The sequence below is a fragment of the Taudactylus pleione genome, unplaced genomic scaffold (assembly GCF_031769625.1).
Source record: "Taudactylus pleione unplaced genomic scaffold, aTauple2 ptg000066l, whole genome shotgun sequence".
Taxonomy (NCBI): domain Eukaryota; kingdom Metazoa; phylum Chordata; class Amphibia; order Anura; family Myobatrachidae; genus Taudactylus; species Taudactylus pleione.
Genome location: NW_028284468.1, coordinates 343,252 through 362,324, shown reverse-complemented (window position 1 = coordinate 362,324; position 19,073 = coordinate 343,252).

The window sequence follows — 19,073 nt, the reverse complement described above, 5'->3', positions numbered from 1 at the left end:
ATGTGCTAAAGCTCAGTTTGTCTACAAGCCGGAGTTCTACGTTTATATTATGATTGGTTAATAATAATGGGATGAACATATGGAGAGTTACTAATTATATTTTTTCAAACACAGCCTGTAAAATGACAGAAGCTGATTGGTTAGAGCAGTGATTCCCAACCTCGGTCCTCAAGGCACACATATACCCCTTTTACACCGGAGCTAAAACCCGGGTTTTTGAAGGGTTAACCCGGGCAGCTCCCTGGTGTAAAAGGGGAGAGAGTTGGATCGCCGGGTCGAGTGACCCGGCAATCCAACCCAGGTAACTAGCAGGGTTTAACATGGGCGTAGCCCGTGAAACCCTGCTGTGAGAACAGCGCACTCCGGGTCACGATGACCTGGAGTGCGCTGCTAGCCGGCCGATTGGTCCAGCTTCAGAGGCACTTGGAGATGACTTCATCTCCAAGCGACCACTTTCTGCAGACCCGACTGCGGTGTGAGCAGCGCTGACTCGAGAATATCCCGAGTCTGCGCCGGCTAAATTCCGGGTCTGATCCGGATAGGAACATTGTTCCAACTCCGGGTCAGACCCGGAATTTAGGTGGAAAAGGGGTATAACAGTCCTGGTTTTAGTGATATCCATGCTTGTACACAGATGGTTAAATCAATATACTGAGGTACTAATTAAGTCACTAGTGCTCAAGTATGGCTATCCCTAAAACCTGGACTGTTAGTGTGCCTTGAGGACCGTGGTTGGGAACCCCTGGGTTAGAGCTTTGGAGCTGATTCAGACCGGCTCGCTAGGATGCGTTCGCTCGTAGCTCACTGATTTTCGCTATCTGCGCATGCATCGTAATTTGCATGCGCGAACCAGTGCGAGAGATCGGGAAGTGTTCACTCGCTGCGCATAGACAGCCCAGCAGAGTGAGTGACAGGAGAAGCCATTTGTGGATGGTCACAGGGGCTGCCCATTAAAAACGGGGGAGTGGAGGTGCGAATGAGGGCGTGCCTGAGCGTCTTAACGCCATTTCAGAGGCGTGCATAATTAACAGGCAGCGTCATTGTACACGTCACCTGGTTGTATGTCACACTGGTGATCGCAGTGCTTGCGGCAGGGTATAGTCAACCTCAAGCACTGTGATTGCATCCGATGGTCCTCGATGTACCGATGGTTTCATGCACTTCCAGGAGATGACGTGCGCAAGTGGGCGTCTTATAACAGGCTGGTGGCCGTCTGCATACACAAAGTGATCACACGCCAAGACATAGTGGGCGTGGTTATGCCTTGTCGCGCGATCGCCTGCCTTGCTGGGTGTGTGCCGGATTTGCATACGCTGGGTGCGAGTGAACACATCTAGCGAGCGGGTCTGATTGAGCTCCTTTATCTCTTGCCACTTTATCTCTCTCCAAGCTTTGATAAATCTCCCCTTAGATGTATTGGTATTGTTGCTGTCTGTAGCTGAGTAAATAAACAAATTGCTCTTTTAATTATAAAATATTGAGGCCTATATTTAAGTCTGGAACTTTCATATTAGACCTAACTGGTAAATCTTCTGAACCTTTCCGTATGCCAATTACAGCAGTTCGGCTTCCTGCGTCTGGCATGTGAGTTGGGGGCTGCTGAGGTCTGTACTAAAGGCCTGATTCAGAGCGCTCGCTCTGAATCAGGGCCCTCCCTCTCTTTTTTTAGAGCGGCCTGGCCGCTCGTATAGCTGTGGGTGACCACCCACAGCTATAGCGAGCGGCCAAAAAGATGGTCGCGATGGTCAAGACCATCGGGCTTGTGACGAGACCCTTGTGGTAGGGTCTCGTCTGCCGCAAGCCCTGGAGTGCTTTTGGCTCTATCAGAGCCAAAAGCACTCCCACTGACATAATTTGTGATGTCAGTGGGGTCGGCCCCAGACGGTAGGCGTTCCCATGGGAACGCCTCCGTCTGGGCAGCAACGCCCCCAGCACGCCCACCAAAGGGGGCGTGCTGTCACTCAACATCGCCAGCATGCCCCCTTTGTAGCGAGACCCATAGCGACGGCTTGCCTGTCGCTATGCGGGTCCTGCGCATGCGCACAACGGAGCTGGCTCCCTCGTGCGCATGCGCTCTGGGCCAACATCGACCCGATTGCGAGCACTCAACGCTCGCGAGCGAGTCTGAATCAGGCCCTAAATGTGTATAAATACAGAGAGAGAAAAATGTTTTTTTTAATGGAAAGAAAATGGCAAATTTATGCTGTATGAGATTAGTTGTTTAAATGAGGGGAATATTGTTATAAGGATGATCTGGCATTAGAGATCAGCAAACAAAACGGAAAATAATATATACAGGAATTTCTCGGCTCAGGGGCTAACACATAAATTCACTTGAACATTTGAGATTTTTTATGTGGTTTGCTAACAATTTAACCACTCACATCACAGATTCCCACTATCTATATGGAAAGACAAATGTATGCACTTCACCAAAGCTAGTACTTACATGTTCAGGTTATTCATGTACTTTTCTTTGAGCAGTACATAAGTTGTCATATTACTCTGCACTCCCCAATAAAGAACAGCAATATTATATGTGTATTTAGGTCCTGATTCAGGGTGCACTGCTGAACGCAGATTCCCGACCCATGCTGCACATGTGATGTACGGGTCCTACGTTTTTGCACACAGAGTGGCAACAGACTGTCAATGAATGACAGTCTGTTGCCGTTTGTGGGCGGGGAGGGGGCGTGTCGCCACCGTTGGGGGGGGGGGAAGAGGTCAGGATCTCTGTAGGCTGATGGAGATTTCCTGGCCTCTTTCTCTCATCTGCGATGGCCGGCTTACTTTATCTCATAGGTCACTTAGCCGACCGATGTTCTTGCGGATTATCCGATGCTGCGTTGTACAAGGCAGCTCGGATAAGTAATGCACAGGAGGTGTGATGCCTCCTGCTGCATTACCATAATTGCAAAGCTGCTTCCCTCCTAAGCTGAATCAGGCCCTTAATACGTATTTGTTATGGCTTGGGTCCAGTGAAGGGATGGCAACTTTTGAGGCAAACACAAGGACGTGACCCTGGCTCTTTTACCAGTATACAGACGTGTCCTCATATGCCTGTCCTATATGGGCCATATGGCGTCAGACACCTGCCGTGATTCCTGTGCCGTGCAGTTTTTCCTCAATTTTCTACTTTCTCCTCAGTTTTGTGTCTTAGTTTGCATTAAGTGTACTAAGGGCCTGATTCAGTAAGGATCGCAACTGCTAAAGCGTACGCAGACGGCCGATTGTTTCTCACTGTGCATGCGTATGCATCGCAGTGCGCGTGCGTGAAAGTCCCACTGCGATCACAGACACTACTCGGAGTGATTGACAGGAAGTGATCTTTGGGGGTGTCAGGAAAACGCAAGCGTGCCATTGCAGGGGTGTGCATAAATAAGCCAATGCGATGCCGTGCGCAGCCTGAGCTCCCACTGTGTGCGACGAGGTTAGCAATTCCTGAGAAAGGTCTGACCTTGAGCAAGTGTACGTGAGGCTCCGATGGTATTCGATGTTACCGATGGTTTTGCTAAGTATTATGGATGTGTGTAATGGGAAGTGGGTGTCCTTATTTTAGGCTACGACGGCATTGTGATTGCAGTGGATTAGCATATTTTCGCAGTGGGTCTGCGTGTGTAATCGCAGCTGCGATCGCAACAGTGATCCGCAATGAATAAGGCCCTAAGTGAATGCTTACCAATCATTTGTCTGCTAGCTGATACATTTTTGTTAAGTGGCGGCGATAGTTTTCTTATCTCTGTGACAATAAAATCACAAAGACCTATTTGCACAGATTGTTAATAGCAACTTTATGTGGGGATGATAGATGACCTGTTTGAGGAATGATGTGCTCTAGACTAGGAGCTTATGCAGAGCTGGAGAAAGATGGCCGTATATATGTCAAAAGATTTTTCTGCACATAAGCTGAGCTTTATGCATCTCTAGATGTGACACCTACTAGTAGTCATCATCAGCGAGTACTTACACCTGGTCTGTACTAGGTGCAAAAGATACCGTTGTACATGCTCCTACTTGCTGGAACGGCGTTTGCATGTACACACCCCATTCTACCTCTCCGGATGTAAGAGTGGATACGTCCAGAATGTGTTCTTACATTTGTGTTGTGCTTATTATCTAAGCATGCACAGAGCATTTCACGCAACATACGCTAAGCAAACTGGCGTAAGTGCAATTCTGCATCAGGCCCTAGATGGATAATGGCAGGCTGGACCGAGGATGGCGTTACTTGTATAGGGATTACCACCATAATGCTTAATAAAAGATACCTCCCAATTGTCTAGATTTTTGCTCCCCACGAAAGGGGAAAAATGCTGAATGTGGGTGGATCGGGCATGACCCCTTATGAAGGTATCAGGCGGCCAGGTAATGATTGTGTCCTATACAGCATTTACGATCACAGCATTTGTTCAATCGGTGTCCAATAAGACAATGCGGTTATGGTGACCGATGTGGCCACATAGGGCCTGATTCAGTATGGATCGCAATTTTGATCGCAGCTGTGAAATCGTACACGATGCAGCTGCGAAAGTATGCTAGAGCCTGCCATAGCTCAGCCAACATAGAGACGCCCTCTTTTGTTTTCTCACATCCATAATACCTCGCAGTCCTGCGTATATATCGGTACAATCGAAGCACATCGGCCCCTTACGTACAATTACAGCAGGTCTGACCAGTCGCAGAAATTGCAAGCCTCATCGCATGCAGTGAGTACAGAAGCTGCGTATGCAGTCGCAGTGCCTAATTTATGCACGTCCATGTAACGGCATACAAACGGACAAGCACGCCTGCGTTTCTCCTACCACTCCCCCGTCACCACCCCCAAACGCTCATGGCCTGTCACTCACTGGGATGTACTCGTGTGTGCGTGTGTAATCGCAGTGCAATTGCAGCGTACGCGCAGTGCTGAAGACTCGGCCAATCTGCATACGTAGTTGCAATTGCGAACGCTGCTGAATCAGGCCCATAGGCAGCTATCATTACTGCCTGGTCATTAGCAGGCTCCCGTACAGAGTAGCCTGCTCATGGCTTCCTGATCCTCCACCTTCTGCACTGGGAAGACAGAAAGAAATGACATAACTTTGATCATGGTTAAGTGTATACCAGTTTTTTTATACCTTTTATTATAAATAAATTATTGCTTTTATTTTTTGGGAATAAAAATACCCAGTGTCTGAACTACTGCTATTTCTGTGGGTGCACAGGGAAGCCTGTAGCTGCTGCATACCTGCAACAACGGTAGTTCTACTGCTTGTGATCTATTAAAGTCACAAAGCCAGCGCTGTGAATCCAATCAGGGCTTCAAAGAGCAGGGGCCTCAGGAGGGGTTGGGTATGGGTTGCCGGAAGTCGGGAATCCTGACGCCGGGATCCCGACAGAGGTAACATACCGACACTTGTTAGTCAGTATGCTAACCCTCCCACTCTCCCTACCCTAACCCTCCCTTTTTAGTGCCTAACTCTAACCTCCCTCAGCCCTGTTTTTGCATGCAAGGGCATAACTAGAACTTTGTGGCCCACATAGCAAGATCTTAAAAGGCCCCCCCCAGAGGTAAAAAAATCATATACGTTTGCCCCCACACAGAGCCCATTCATGTTATGCCACACAGAGCCCATTCAGGTTATGCCACACAGTAGTACCCCTTACACACATTTTCCCATGCAGTAATAGTGCCCCTTATACATTACACCACACAGTAATGCCCTTTACACTACACAGTAATGCCTTACACATTATACCACACAGTAATGCCTTTTACAAATTATGCCAGATAGTAGTAGTGCCCCATATAACACATTCCACACAATAGTAGTGCCCTTTACACATTATGCCACACAGTAATGCCCCTTATAACATTATGCCACATAGAAATGCCCCTTACACATTATGCCCCCCAAGCAACTCACCTCCCTGTGTCCCTCCCGCAGGTTCTCGCCCATCAGCAGCCAGCAGGTGTGGATTTGGTGCCCGGCCACCAGCTGATTACAGCTGGCGCAGTGGCAGCCAATTTGAATCTGGCGCAATATGAATCTGGTGTCAGTCACAAGCCAATCGGAGCTCGCGGACTGGCAGCCAATCATGAGCTGCCATTGCTGCCAGTCTGCCAGCTGATTGCCTTATGACCAGCGGTGCTGTCTCTCCATGTCTGTCTGCTGTTGCATCAGCTGGCAGGCCGGCACCAACAACACTGCTGACACCAGGGCCCCCCTTGTGTGCATCACTGGGTGCAGGGGGAGCAGCGGGTTACAGAGGCAGCTGGGGCACCATAGCCGCACCCCTTGCACCTATGGTAGTTACGTCACTGTTTGCATGCATGTTAGCAAGCAGTGGGGTCCTTTTCAGCCTCTATGGAATGGGGTTATAGGCGAGGACAATGTAAACAAAGACTGCAGCTGTACTTTAGGGTCTAGCCTTCAACCCAGGCAACGCGGGGTATCCCAGCTAGTATCAAATAAATAAGTAAACCTTATCAAGTAAATAAGTAAACCTTGACAAATAAATAATGCCCCCACAGAAAATAAATGATGGCAAAGTTGTATGTATGTAATTTCATATTGAGAGCGGTCTGTCAGTTCTATCTGTTTTTCGTTTCTTTCCCATATGTATTAGCTTCCTTACATTGGATTATGGGCCTGATTCAGAGCTGCTCGCTCTGAATCAGGGCCCTCCTCCATGAAAATGGAGCGGCCTCCTGGCCGCTCGTATAGCTGTGGTTGACCACCCACAGCATATGCGAGCAGCCAAAAAGATAGTCGCGATGGTCTTGACCATTGCGACCATCGGACTTGCGACGGAGACCCTGCGGTAGGGTCTCCCTGCCACAAGATAGATCCAAAATCACTCCCACTGACATCACTAGTGATGTCAGTGGGGCCGGCTTCAGACGGTAGGCGTTGCCATGGAAACGCCTCCGTCTGGCAGGCACGCCCATGAAAGGGGGCGTGCTGTCAATCATCATCGACAGCACGCCCCCTTTGGTGCGAGACCCGGAGCGATGGACAGCCCGTCGTTCCCCGGGTCTCGCGCATGCGCACGACGGAGCTCCCTCCGTCGTGCGCATGCGCAGTGGGGAACATCGACCCACTTGCGAGCGTACTGACGCTCACGAGCGGGTCTGAATGACCCCCATGTCAGAACAAAATAAGATAAGTATTATGGGCACATTTTTATTTTATTATTATGAAGGCCATTATTAATGTATTTTACAGTGAAGGCAATATTTAATTTCTAAGAGAGGGCAATCATGTTTAATTTATCAGGGAACCAACACTTAATTTAGTTGTACAAGCTCCAACATTTATATGGGTTGGCTATGAAATCCCGGATACCCGAACAATCAGAATCCCGTCGGCTAAGGTAAGTAAGCTAACCCTACCCTTCTCTCCCCCAACCCTGACCCTTCTTTAGGGGTGCCTAATCCTAAGTCCCCCCGGGGGTGCCTAACCCCAAGTCCCCCCCAGGGGTGCCTAAACCTAATGCCCCCATCCCGCACCCTAAACCTAACCCTCCAGGGGGGCCTGGACTTAGGCCCTCATTCAGAGCCGTACGCTCTGAGCAGAGCGCACGCTCTGAATGAGGGCCGTCCTCCATAATTATGGAGCGTCCTCCTGGACGCTCGTATAGCTGTGGGTCACCACCCACAGCCTATACGAGCGTGCAGGTTGATGGCCGCGATGGTCTTGACCATCGCGACCATTGCCACTGCGAGCCGGAGCCTGCGGTTCAGTTTCTCAACCGCAAGGCCCGGAGTGATTTTGGCTCTATCAGAGCCAAAATCACTTCCACTGACATCACTAGTGATGTCAGTGGGCCGGCTTCTGACGGTAGGCGTTCCCTTGGGAACGCCCCCGGCAGGGAGGCACGCCCCCGGCACGCCCACCAAAGGGGGCGTGCTGTCAATCAACATCGACAGCACGCCCCCTTTGATCAGACACAATGAGCGAAGGAAAGTCCTTCGCTCGTCGCGTCTGGCGCATTCGCACAACGGAGCTCCCGCCGTCGTGCGCATGCGCAGTGCACACCATCGACCCACTTGCGAGCGGACAGCCGCTTGCGAGTGGGTCTGAATCAGGCCCTTAGATGCCTATCTTTAGTCCTAAATCAGGATTTCGATGCCGGGATTCCATCAGATGGCTTCCCAGGCGTCTGTATTCTGACTAAATCTCATTTAAACATTTATTGTCATCCATGTGGGAAGGAAATCTATGCAGTGCACCAACGATTCCCACTGATGCCATCACCTGCCCATGTCCTAAAGCAGCAGTTTGAGCACAGCTGTTAGATGCACGCAGCTCCCATTCACATTCAGAGCAGTCAGGATAGTGTCTGATGGATGCAGTGTGCACCACTGTAGTGTCTGATGGAGGCAGTGTGCACCACTGTAGTGTCTGATGGATGCAGTGTGCACGTTTGTAGTGTCTGATGGAGGCAGCGTGCACCTCTGTAGTGTCTGATGGAGGCAGCGTGCACCTCTGTAGTGTCTGATGGAGGCAGCATGCACCTCTGTAGTGTCTGATGGAGGCAGCATGCACCTCTGTAGTGTCTGATGGATGCAGCGTGCACCTCTGTAGTGTCTGATGGAGGCAGTGTGCACCTCTGTAGTGTCTGATGGATGCAGCGTGCACCTCTGTAGTGTCTGATGGATGCACCTCTGTAGTATCTGATGGAAGCACTGTGCATCTCTGTACGGTCTGATGGAGGCAGTGTGCACCTCTGTAGTGTCTGATGGAGGCAGTGTGCACCTCTGTAGTGTCTGATGGAGGCACCTCTGTAGTATCTGATGGAAGCACTGTGCATCTCTGTACGGTCTGATGGAGGCAGTGTGCACCTCTGTAGTGTCTGATGGAGGCAGTGTGCACCTCTGTAGTGTCTGATGGAGGCAGTGTGCACCTCTGTAGTGTCTGATGGATGCAGCGTGCACCTCTGCAGTGTCTGATGGAGGCACCATGTATTTGTGCAGTCTGATGGAGGCAGTGTGCACCTCTGCAGTGTCTAATGGATGCAATGTGCACCTCTGTAGTGTCTGATGGATGCAGCGTGCACTTCTGTAGTGTCTGATGGAGGCACCATGTATCTGTAGTGTCTGATGGAGGCAGTGTGCACCTCTGTAGTGTCTGATGGAGACAGTGTGCACCTCTGTAGTGTCTGATGGATGCAGCGTGCACCTCTGCAGTGTCTGATGGAGGCACCATGTATTTATGCAGTCTGATGGAGACAGTGTGCACCTCTGTAGTGTCTGATGGAGGCAGTGTGCACCTCTGTAGTGTCTGATGGGTGCAGTGTGCACCTCTGTATTGTCTGATGGAAGCAGTGTACAATGTAATCACTCATACTGTGAATTCATTCATTAATTTTGGTGTTATACAATACACTCAGAGGCAGATTTAGACCTTAAGGGGTCCTAGGCAAGATACCGGTTTGAGGCCCCCTTCCCTCAAACATCACAGTAGGTTTCGCAAGAGCAAGATACACACATCATATTATACACACACAAACATATATAATTAGAATGGACTATATTAGTAAAGGCAGGTTATATTAGTGCAGGGGTTCTATGTGCGATAGATATCATAGTAAAGACCACCAAATACATACACCAAAATATACAGTAACGATATATACATGTCATAACTAATCAAAGGACAATGACAGAAAATGACAAAAAAAGGAAAAAAAAGAATCATAAATGAGACCACCAACAATAGCTAGAGAAAATAGCTCAACGATAATGCTTTGTTGAGACCATGTGGCGATACTGTATTCAGACGATTGATCCAAAAACACTCCTTTTGGAGTAGCAATTTTTTACAGTCACCACCTCTCCTGAGAGGAGGTATATGATCAATGGGCAAGAAGCTAAATTCTCTTAAGGTATGTTTGCAGAGGGCAAAATGTTTAGCCACAGGTAGTGTATTTGAGTCCACTATATGCATCGCCTTTTTAATCGATGAGCGATGCAGTGCAATCCTTTCCTTTAGTTGTCTAATCGTCTTGCCCACATACAACAACTGACACAGGCATTTGATGATAAATATAACATACTGGCTATCACAGTTCAGATGATATTTAATTTTGTATTTGATGTTGTTGGCTGGATTTACAAAATGTGTGCCCACACATAAAAATTGGCAGTTCACACATCCATGACACTTTGATGCACCATTCTTGGATCGTTGCCATATATTTGATTTGGCACTGCCAATGTCAGGCTTAGCTATAATATCTTTGATGTTACTGCTTCTCCTGCAGCAAATTAGCGACTTCTTGCAAATCTGGCCAATTGTGTCATCTGATTGATTAATATGCCAGTGTTTAAGAATGCTGTCGCAGATATGCTTAGATGCAATAGAATAAGTAGATGTGAAAACCATATGATTCATATGGGTATCAACATTTTTGCCAGCCAATGCTTGATCCTGTGTCATAGCCAGACATTGCATTATTGCATCTTCAATTTCCTGTACAGGATAGACTCTATCAATAAATCTATTGCCTATATCAGGTAAGGTATCAGGTACCTCAATTTCATCAGAGGTGATACACACAATCCTCAGCAGCTGTGACAGAGGTAAACACCGCTTAAGCAATGCCGGATGGAAGGTGTCTGCCAACAGCAGAGTGTTTTAATCAGTCGCTTTCCTGTAAAGTTTGCCGGAAAGCGTATCGCCAAGCTTGTACACACAAACATCCAAATAATTGATGGTGGTCTCACTAAATGATACTGTAAATCTGAGAGTGGTTTCCAGCACATTGAGGTAATCAATGAATTCAATAAGGAGTCCCTCTCCCCCAGTCCAGATCATAAACAGGTCGTCTATATAACGTACGTAAAAATATACATATTGCAAAAACTTGGGGTGAGCCATAAGGTGTTGTTTCTCGTACATATAAATAAATTTACATATGACGGGGCCATGTTAGACCCCATTGCAGTACACCGTAATTGTAAAAAAAAAGTTCTCAAAATTAAAATTATTCTTGCGTAATACAATTTCAATTAGTAAAAGCAAAAATTCTACATTAGGACCTTTATAATGTGGACTGGAGGAGATGAGACTCCTGATAGCATCCAAACCATCACAATGGTTGATATTTGTGATAGGCTAGAAATGTCTAGTCGCAAGTAGATAGCAATCAGGGAGTGGTCCAAGTTTCTAAAGCTTCTGAATAAAGTCATAGGTGTCTTTCAAATAATAACTAGTATTCTGTACAACTGGCTGCAGCCAAAAATCTATGTATTGTGCAACTGACTGCCATAAAGAGCCACAGGAAGATATAATAGGCTTCCTGGGAGGCTTGAACAATGTTTTGTGCACCTTCGGCAATACATAGATTAATAGAACTCTAGGATGAGTTGAGTCAAAAAATACGAGGTTTGGTCAATCCAGCTCTTAGAGATACCAAGTTATAGCTCTACATCAATCTCTTTTTTATAACTAGGTAGGATGATAAATCAGGGTTTTATAACATTCCATGTCTGAAAGTTGTCTCATAATCTCAGACACATAGTCCACCTTATCCAATCCAATGTTTAGAGTAGACTGCTAGGCCGTTTAGGTTATTAGAGTGTTTCGTTTCTGAAGTGTTTAGTTCTAAAGTGTATTGAGCATTTAAAATTAATATCAACATTATACCGGCTTTCTTGTTAACTGTGAAGTGACGATGCCATCTTTCATCCCACAGGTAAACTGATTACTGACTACTTCCATCAGATGCAACTGATCTATATTTTTATAGCATAGCAGCAATTACATTGCATAGGTAAACTGAAAACTGATTACTTCCATCAGATGCAACTGATCTATGTTTTTATAGCATAGCAGCAATTACATTGCATAGGTAAATTGACAATATTAGTTGCTGTAAGTTGTTTTAAACTTGTACAATGTTTATAAATTAAAGGGAATTAGAGTGGTATACTGACCTCACTATGCACAGATTTGATTAGCACCTTTTGCTGTGGGTGGAGGGCTGTTTGTAAGGGGGAGGGGGTAAATCAGGATGCACACGTTTGTAGTGTTATATATTAAACATAGAATTTGACGGCAGATAAGAACCACTTGGCCTATCTAGTCTGCCCCATTTTTAAACATATTGCTACCTCAACCCTTATTGATCCTTACTTCTTCTGAAGGATATCCATATGTCTATCCCATGCATGTTTAAATTGCTCTACTGTCTTAGCCTCTACCACCTCTGAGTAGGCTGCTAGGCCGTCGAGGCCATTTAGGCTGTTAGAGCATTTAGTTTCTGAAGTGTATTGAGCATTTAAAATGAATATCAGCGTTCTACCAAAGGAAAACATATGGAGCCAACACTTACACAGATGGACTACACTCAAGCAACACAGTGAGTCAACAAAATATCTCCAGCAGTCTACATAACCTGCACACTGATCACCCTGGTTTGGACACTGCAAATCTTTTCTCAGCAGCAGCTACTTGCATTTGAAATTTCAGTTTCTGAGAAACATCTGAATGCACATCCCAAACAATGTCATTTTGCTTTTTATACACTAGATTGCCCTGTCTGAATTTACTTCCTGCTAGTTTATTTACTACTCTTCATTTTACTTTTATTCCTCCAACACTCTTTACCTATAGTACTCTCTTCCATTACTTCACCAATGTATTATACTGCCTAATTATCTGCCTCCCCTCTAAATACCTGCATCCTCTGCTGTGTTTTCCTGCCCTACTCCTATTTGCTCATCCTTTGCTCTCGCCTTACTACCTCCACCCTGAGTCAGCCACCATGCCTCCTTGCCCCTGCCCCATACCAACCATCTCCACCGGCTCACACCTTCCTCGTAAATCTAATCCACCTCCCCTCCCTCACCTACAACCCAGCCAATCTCATCCACATATCCCCCGTCCCCTCCCATTCTCCTGTACCCTCTGGAATACCAGATCCATCTGCAATAAACTGCCCACTATCCACAACCTCTTTATTTCCCACTCTCTAAATCTCGCCATCACCAAAATCTGGCTCTCCTCCTCTGACAATTCCCCTTCTGCCATCTCTTATTGGGGCCTCTCCTTCACCCACTCTGTTAGACCTGACAACCACCAAGGAGGCGGAGTTGGCATCCTCTTATCCCCCCACTGCACCTTTCGCATTACCCAACCTGAGCCCTCCCTTTCTTACTCCACCTTTGAGGTCCACTTTATCCGTCTCTTCTACCCCATTCATCACCGTGTTGCAGTCATCTACCGACCCCAGGCTCCCCCACCCAATTCCTCGACAACTTTGCTGCCTGGCTCCCCTACTTCCTCTCTGCTGACCTCCCCTCTATAATCCTTGGTGACTTTAACATCCCTATTGACATTACGAATCCTGCATCCACCAATCTTCTTGCCCTCTCCTCCTCTCTTGGACTTTCTCAATGGACCTACTCCGCTACCCACTGTCTCGGTCACTCCCTTGACCTTGTCTTCACCCATCTGTGTGCTCTCTCTGATTTCTTCAACTCTCCCTTCCCCCTCCCTGACCACCATCTACTCTTGACCCTGCTGTCCTGTCTTCCTCACTTGACTCTCTCCCCTATCAACCATGGCCCTCCCCAACCAGGTGGCCTCCTTCTACAACATCACCCTCACTTCTGCACTTGACTCCTTTGCCCCCATCTCCTCTGGAGGAAATCTCGCTCTTTGGTGGACTTCCTTCACTTCAAGTTTATCCTCTCTTCCTACAGCTCGGCCCTCTCCCTCGCCAAGCAATCCTCCAGTTGCTCATCTCCTCTCAGTCCTCCAAGCCCCACCGCCTCTTTGGTACTTTCTACACTCCTTCAACTTCCCCTCCACCCCTACCATCCTCCCTCACTGAATTTAACTTTGCCTCCTTCTCTTCTAAAATTGAGGCAATCGGTCACATTATATCCTCCAATCTCCCTGCTGAAACCCCACCTCCCCCACCATCCGCACCTCCCGGGCACCCCACTTTGTGCTCCTTCAGCCCCAGCACGGGTGACGAGGTCCACTCCCTCATCTTGTCCTATCCCCCCTCCACCTGCCCCCTTGACACCCTCCCTTCTTGCCTTCTACGCATCATTCAAACATGCTCTTGTCATACCTATTCTTAACAAACACAGCCTCGACCCATCCTCACCCACCAACTACCGCCCCATTTCTCTTCTCCCTTTCGCCTCCAAACTACTTGAGCGGCTTGTCTACAGCCGCCTCACCAGCTATCTCTCTGACAACTCCATCCTTGATCCTCTCCAATCTGGCTTTCACCCACATCACTCCACAGAAACTGACCTGGCCAAAGTCACCAATGACCTGCTTGCAGCCAAATCCAAGGGTCACTTCTCTCTGCTTATCCTCTGCAGCATTCGACACCGTGGATCATCCTCTCCTCCTCACCCTTCAGACCTTTGGCATCTCTAACACTGTCCATGCCTGGTTCACCTCTTACCTCACCAACTGCTCCTTTTCTGTGTCTGCCTCTGGCTCCACCTCCCCCCTTCCCATTGGTGTCCCGCAGGGTTCTGTCCTGGGCCCCCTGCTCTTCTCCCTGTACACCTCTACACTAGGAGAACTCATCAGCTCCTTCGACCTCCAATACCACCTCTATGCCGATGACATGCAACTATACCTCTCCTCTACTGAACTCTCCCCTTCTGTCCTCTCTCAGGTATCCAGCTGCCTCTCCGCCATCTCTTCCTGGATGTCCGAGCGCTCTCTGAAGCTCAACATGGACAAAACCGAACTCATCATTTCTCCCCATAATAGAGCACTACAACCAATCTCTCTATCACTGTTGACAACACCATCATCTCCAGTCACCCAACTTTGCTGCTTGGGTGTCACCCTTAACTCCACCCTCTCCTTCACCCCCCACATTCAATCTGTCTCAATCCTGTCGGTTCCAGCTATGCAACATCACTCACATTAGGCCTTTCCTCTCCCAGAATGCTACCAAACTGATTATTCATTCACTAATCATTTTTCGGCTCGACTACTGCAACCTTCTCCTCTCTGGCCTCCCACGTTGCCATCTTGCTCCCCTCCAATCTGTTCTCAATGCTGCAGCTAGACTTATCTTCCTCGCCTGCCATTCCACTTCCACTGCTCCCCTCTGCCAAAACCTGCACTGGCTCCCATTCCCCTACAAACTCCTCATCTTCACATACAAGGCCCTTTCTAACTCCACTACTCCCTATATCTCCAACCTCATCTCCTTACATACTCCCTCCCGTCCACTCCGGTCTGCCAATGACTGTTACCTCTCCTCCACCCTGGTTACTTCTCATGCTTGTATCCAAGATTTTGCCCGTGCAGCCCCCCTTCACTGGAATGAGCTCCCTCACTCGATCAGACTCTCCCTGACCGTGCAGAGCTTCAAACGTGCATTGAAAACCCACCTGTTCATCAAAGCATACCCTTCCACCACATTACCATGTCACCAGGTCACTCTCTCTCCTGCCTCAGCCATCTCTAACGCCTACTTCCTGCACTCAGGTCCCCTTCTACACACTCATGCCGCATGTCTTCTGTGTTTACCCTCTCCCCTAGATTGTAAGCTCCTAGGAGCAGGGTCCTCCTCACTACTGTCTCACAGCCCTCTTCTAATGCACTTCATTGACAGCCTTCACCTTCCCAACTGTATTGTGTATGGAGAATTGTGTTGCTATTTGTTACTTGTGCTCCGTTTATATTTTGGTTACTGTATTGTAATGTTCTGTGCACCCTGTACCGTATGTACGGTGCTGCGGACCACTTGTGGCGCCCTATAAATAAAATTTAGTAATAATAATCCTACAAAAACTATGCCGCCTACTTTATCAGAGGGGCGGACAACTATAAACTTATTATTTCTCAATGAATTAATAGCCATATTTTAATCTTTGGATAAATTAGAAATATAGTGCTCCCTCTCTAACCCTCACCTTGCAGGGTACATTAGTACTTTTTAGTCAGCACCCCAGCTCCTCCGTGATCTCCTGTCTTCCATGCTGCTGGGCTGCTCTGGCTGCTGTCAGTGATAGAGTGCCATGTAATAGGGATGGCCATCGACTATCGACGATTCAAAATCATCAATGGTTTATGGCCGATGTCGAATAGTTTTAACATCTTTGCCATTGATGTAGGAGTAGCAGCCGATACTTTTTTTTTCTGGACGGGACAGATCTTAGCCCCGCCCCCAGTGCACACTAAGCCCCGCTCACTTTTTTTATTGGCCTGCAGGCCCCGTTCCCAACAGCAGTGGTGGCCATCGAGGGGTGCAAACCATCGATGGTTCACAAAGATGGTTTGTGTACCATCAAAGGTAACCACTGATGGACCCATCGATGGACACCCATGATGGTCATCCCTACCATGTAGCCCAGCCCCCTGCCCAGACTCCACCTCTTTTGGCTTCCATATCTCGAGAAGTGCAGTCCTTTTGCACTGCAGCTCTAATCAATGGCCGGGGAGTCCCCAGAGAAAGGGGGACCCAGGTGTTGTGCCCCGTGAGCTACCCCCTTAATCTGGCTGTGTCCTTTGCAGCGGCAGTTCAAACACAGGGTTCTTTCCAGAGCCGGATTTCGGTGGGGTCCGGCCATTGGCCCCTTGGGACTCGACGAGCCCTAAGCAGGCACCTCGGTTGCCTAATAGTAAATCCACCCCTGAATACACGTCTTAAATTTATCCTCATGACACCCCCATCTTGATATGCTGCTTGAAGTGCTGTCCACATGTCTTTTGCTGATTCTTTCCCATGTTTTATAGAGTACATGTGCTGCTCTACACATAAGCCTATGGTTCCCATGGCTCTTTCTATATCATCTAGGCTTGAATCTGCATTTGGCTCCGCAGTGATGTTCCACAACCTTTCCCGCTTTAACTGCATTTTCATAGCAAACTCCCAGGTTGTATAATTTTCTGCACCTTTTAGCTTGATAAACATCATTATGAGTGTAGCTCCTGTATTTACGCTACTTACAGACATAATTGTGCAGCTTCTATACCTTAATCAGCTTCACAGCTGCTCCACTGCAGTGGAAACACTCTGTGCTCTTATGCATTCTGCACTACACATGTGTAGGCTGCTCTGAACGTCTCTAAGAGCTTGTATATCTGGGTACTTTAGACTTACTCCAACCATGTCACTCTTACACAGTAAAAACAAGATGGTACCTGCACATGCTCAGTAGTGATCTAGGTGGCCATTTTGGAATAGGGCATGAAGCCTTCCTGAGAATAGGAAGACTGGAGTCTGCCCAGTAATGCACTCAGTGGCGGGCTGGGCCGGGGGGCAGGGTGCCATGTGCCCCCGGGCCGCAGCATCATGCGGGCCGCAGGTCGCGGGCAGCCTGTGTCACTGTGACACAGACTGCACCGCGTGTGTAGCGCTGACCGGACGGAGTTCGGTCAGCGCTACACAGCACAAACACACAGCCGCCGGAGCCGGCAGCTGTGTGTTTGCTGTAATCAGCAGCCGCTGAGAGTCTGTCAGACTCTCATCGGCTGCTGCTGCTCCCACTGCGGGAGCCATCTTCCGGCTCCTGCAGTGGGTAATGGGAGAGACGTCCGACGGAGGAGCCGGTAGAAGCGTCGGGACCAGGAGCGGGAGTTTCAGGTAAGTGTTTTTTTTTTTTTTATTAAGTCTCTCTCTACTGGGTGGGGGACTACTGGGGGCACTACCAGGGGGGGATTACTATGGGGGCACTACCAGGGGGGGATTACTACTGGGGGCACTACCAGGGGGGTGGATTACTACTGGGGGCACTACAAGGGGGGGGGAACTACTACTACTGGGGGCACTACAAGGGGGGACTACTACTACTGTGGGCACTACAAGGGGGGGCTACTACTGGGGTACTACAAAGGGGGGGGACTACTACTACAGGGGGCACTACAAAGGGGGGGAATACTACTACTGGGGGCACTACAAGGGGGGAACTACTACTACTGGGGGCACTACAAGGGGGGAACTACTACTGGGGGCACTACAAGGGGGGGACTACTACTACTGGGGGCACAAGGGGGGCTACTACTGGGGGCACTACAAGGGGAGGGGACTACTACTACTGGGGGCACTACAAGGGGGGCTACTACTGGGGGCACTACAAGGGGAGGGGACTACTACTAGGGGCACTGCATAGGGGGGAGGGGACTACTACTAGGGGGAGGGGACTACCACTGGGGGCTCTGCATCGAGGGACCACTGCTGGGGGCTATATATAAAGGGCAATACTGGGGGTACTGCATAGGGGGGAGACTACAACTGGGGCCACTATTTAAGGGGCATTTCATAAGGGCTACCACTATTTGGGGCACTGCATAGGGGGTGGACTGCTACTGGGGGCACTATATAAGGGACACTGCATAGGGGGTACCACTATTGGGAGCACTATATAAGGGGCTTACTACTGGGGGCACTAGGGGCACTGCACAGGGAGGACCACTACTGGGGGCACTATATAAGGGGCTTACTACTGGGGGCACTGCATAGGGGGGGATCACTACTGGGGGCACTACTGGAGGCCTGCATAAGTGTGTTCTCTCCTGTGGCACACGGGGGCACTGCACATGGGCACTACGACAGGGGGCTGCCCCTAATCTTTATTCTTACCTTACATTAATCCCATATGGACCCGCCTCCTCCCTGAAACACTTGAGGGGGGTGGCGCCGTAGCACGCACGTTCTTCGGGCAACCTGGCTACACGCTACTCCTCTGCCAGGGCCGCCTGCATGCATTTGCCCCCCAGGCTAAAAGTTGCCAGCCAGCCAGCCCCTGAATGCACTCATCTTTCAATAGAAGATCTGATGATTTTTTGCGCAAAAATAAAAAACGGGATGATGAATTGTTATTTGGGTACTTTCTAAATGGTGGGTTTGGAATGTTTATCATGAAATTTGCCTTTAGAAAACAGACCATTTTAAACTGACCATTAATATTCAACTCTCCAATTTTACTAAATGTTTGGAAATGTTCCCTCTAAATCTCTATTCCCTTCTGTAATGTATCTTTGACAGTACTTATCTTGATGTCAGAAATTAACTTCACTAAAAATTTGTCCTATCTCCACATTTCACTCATAAATGTAGGTTATTAGTCACACTATACACAAAACCAGGCTGGGTTA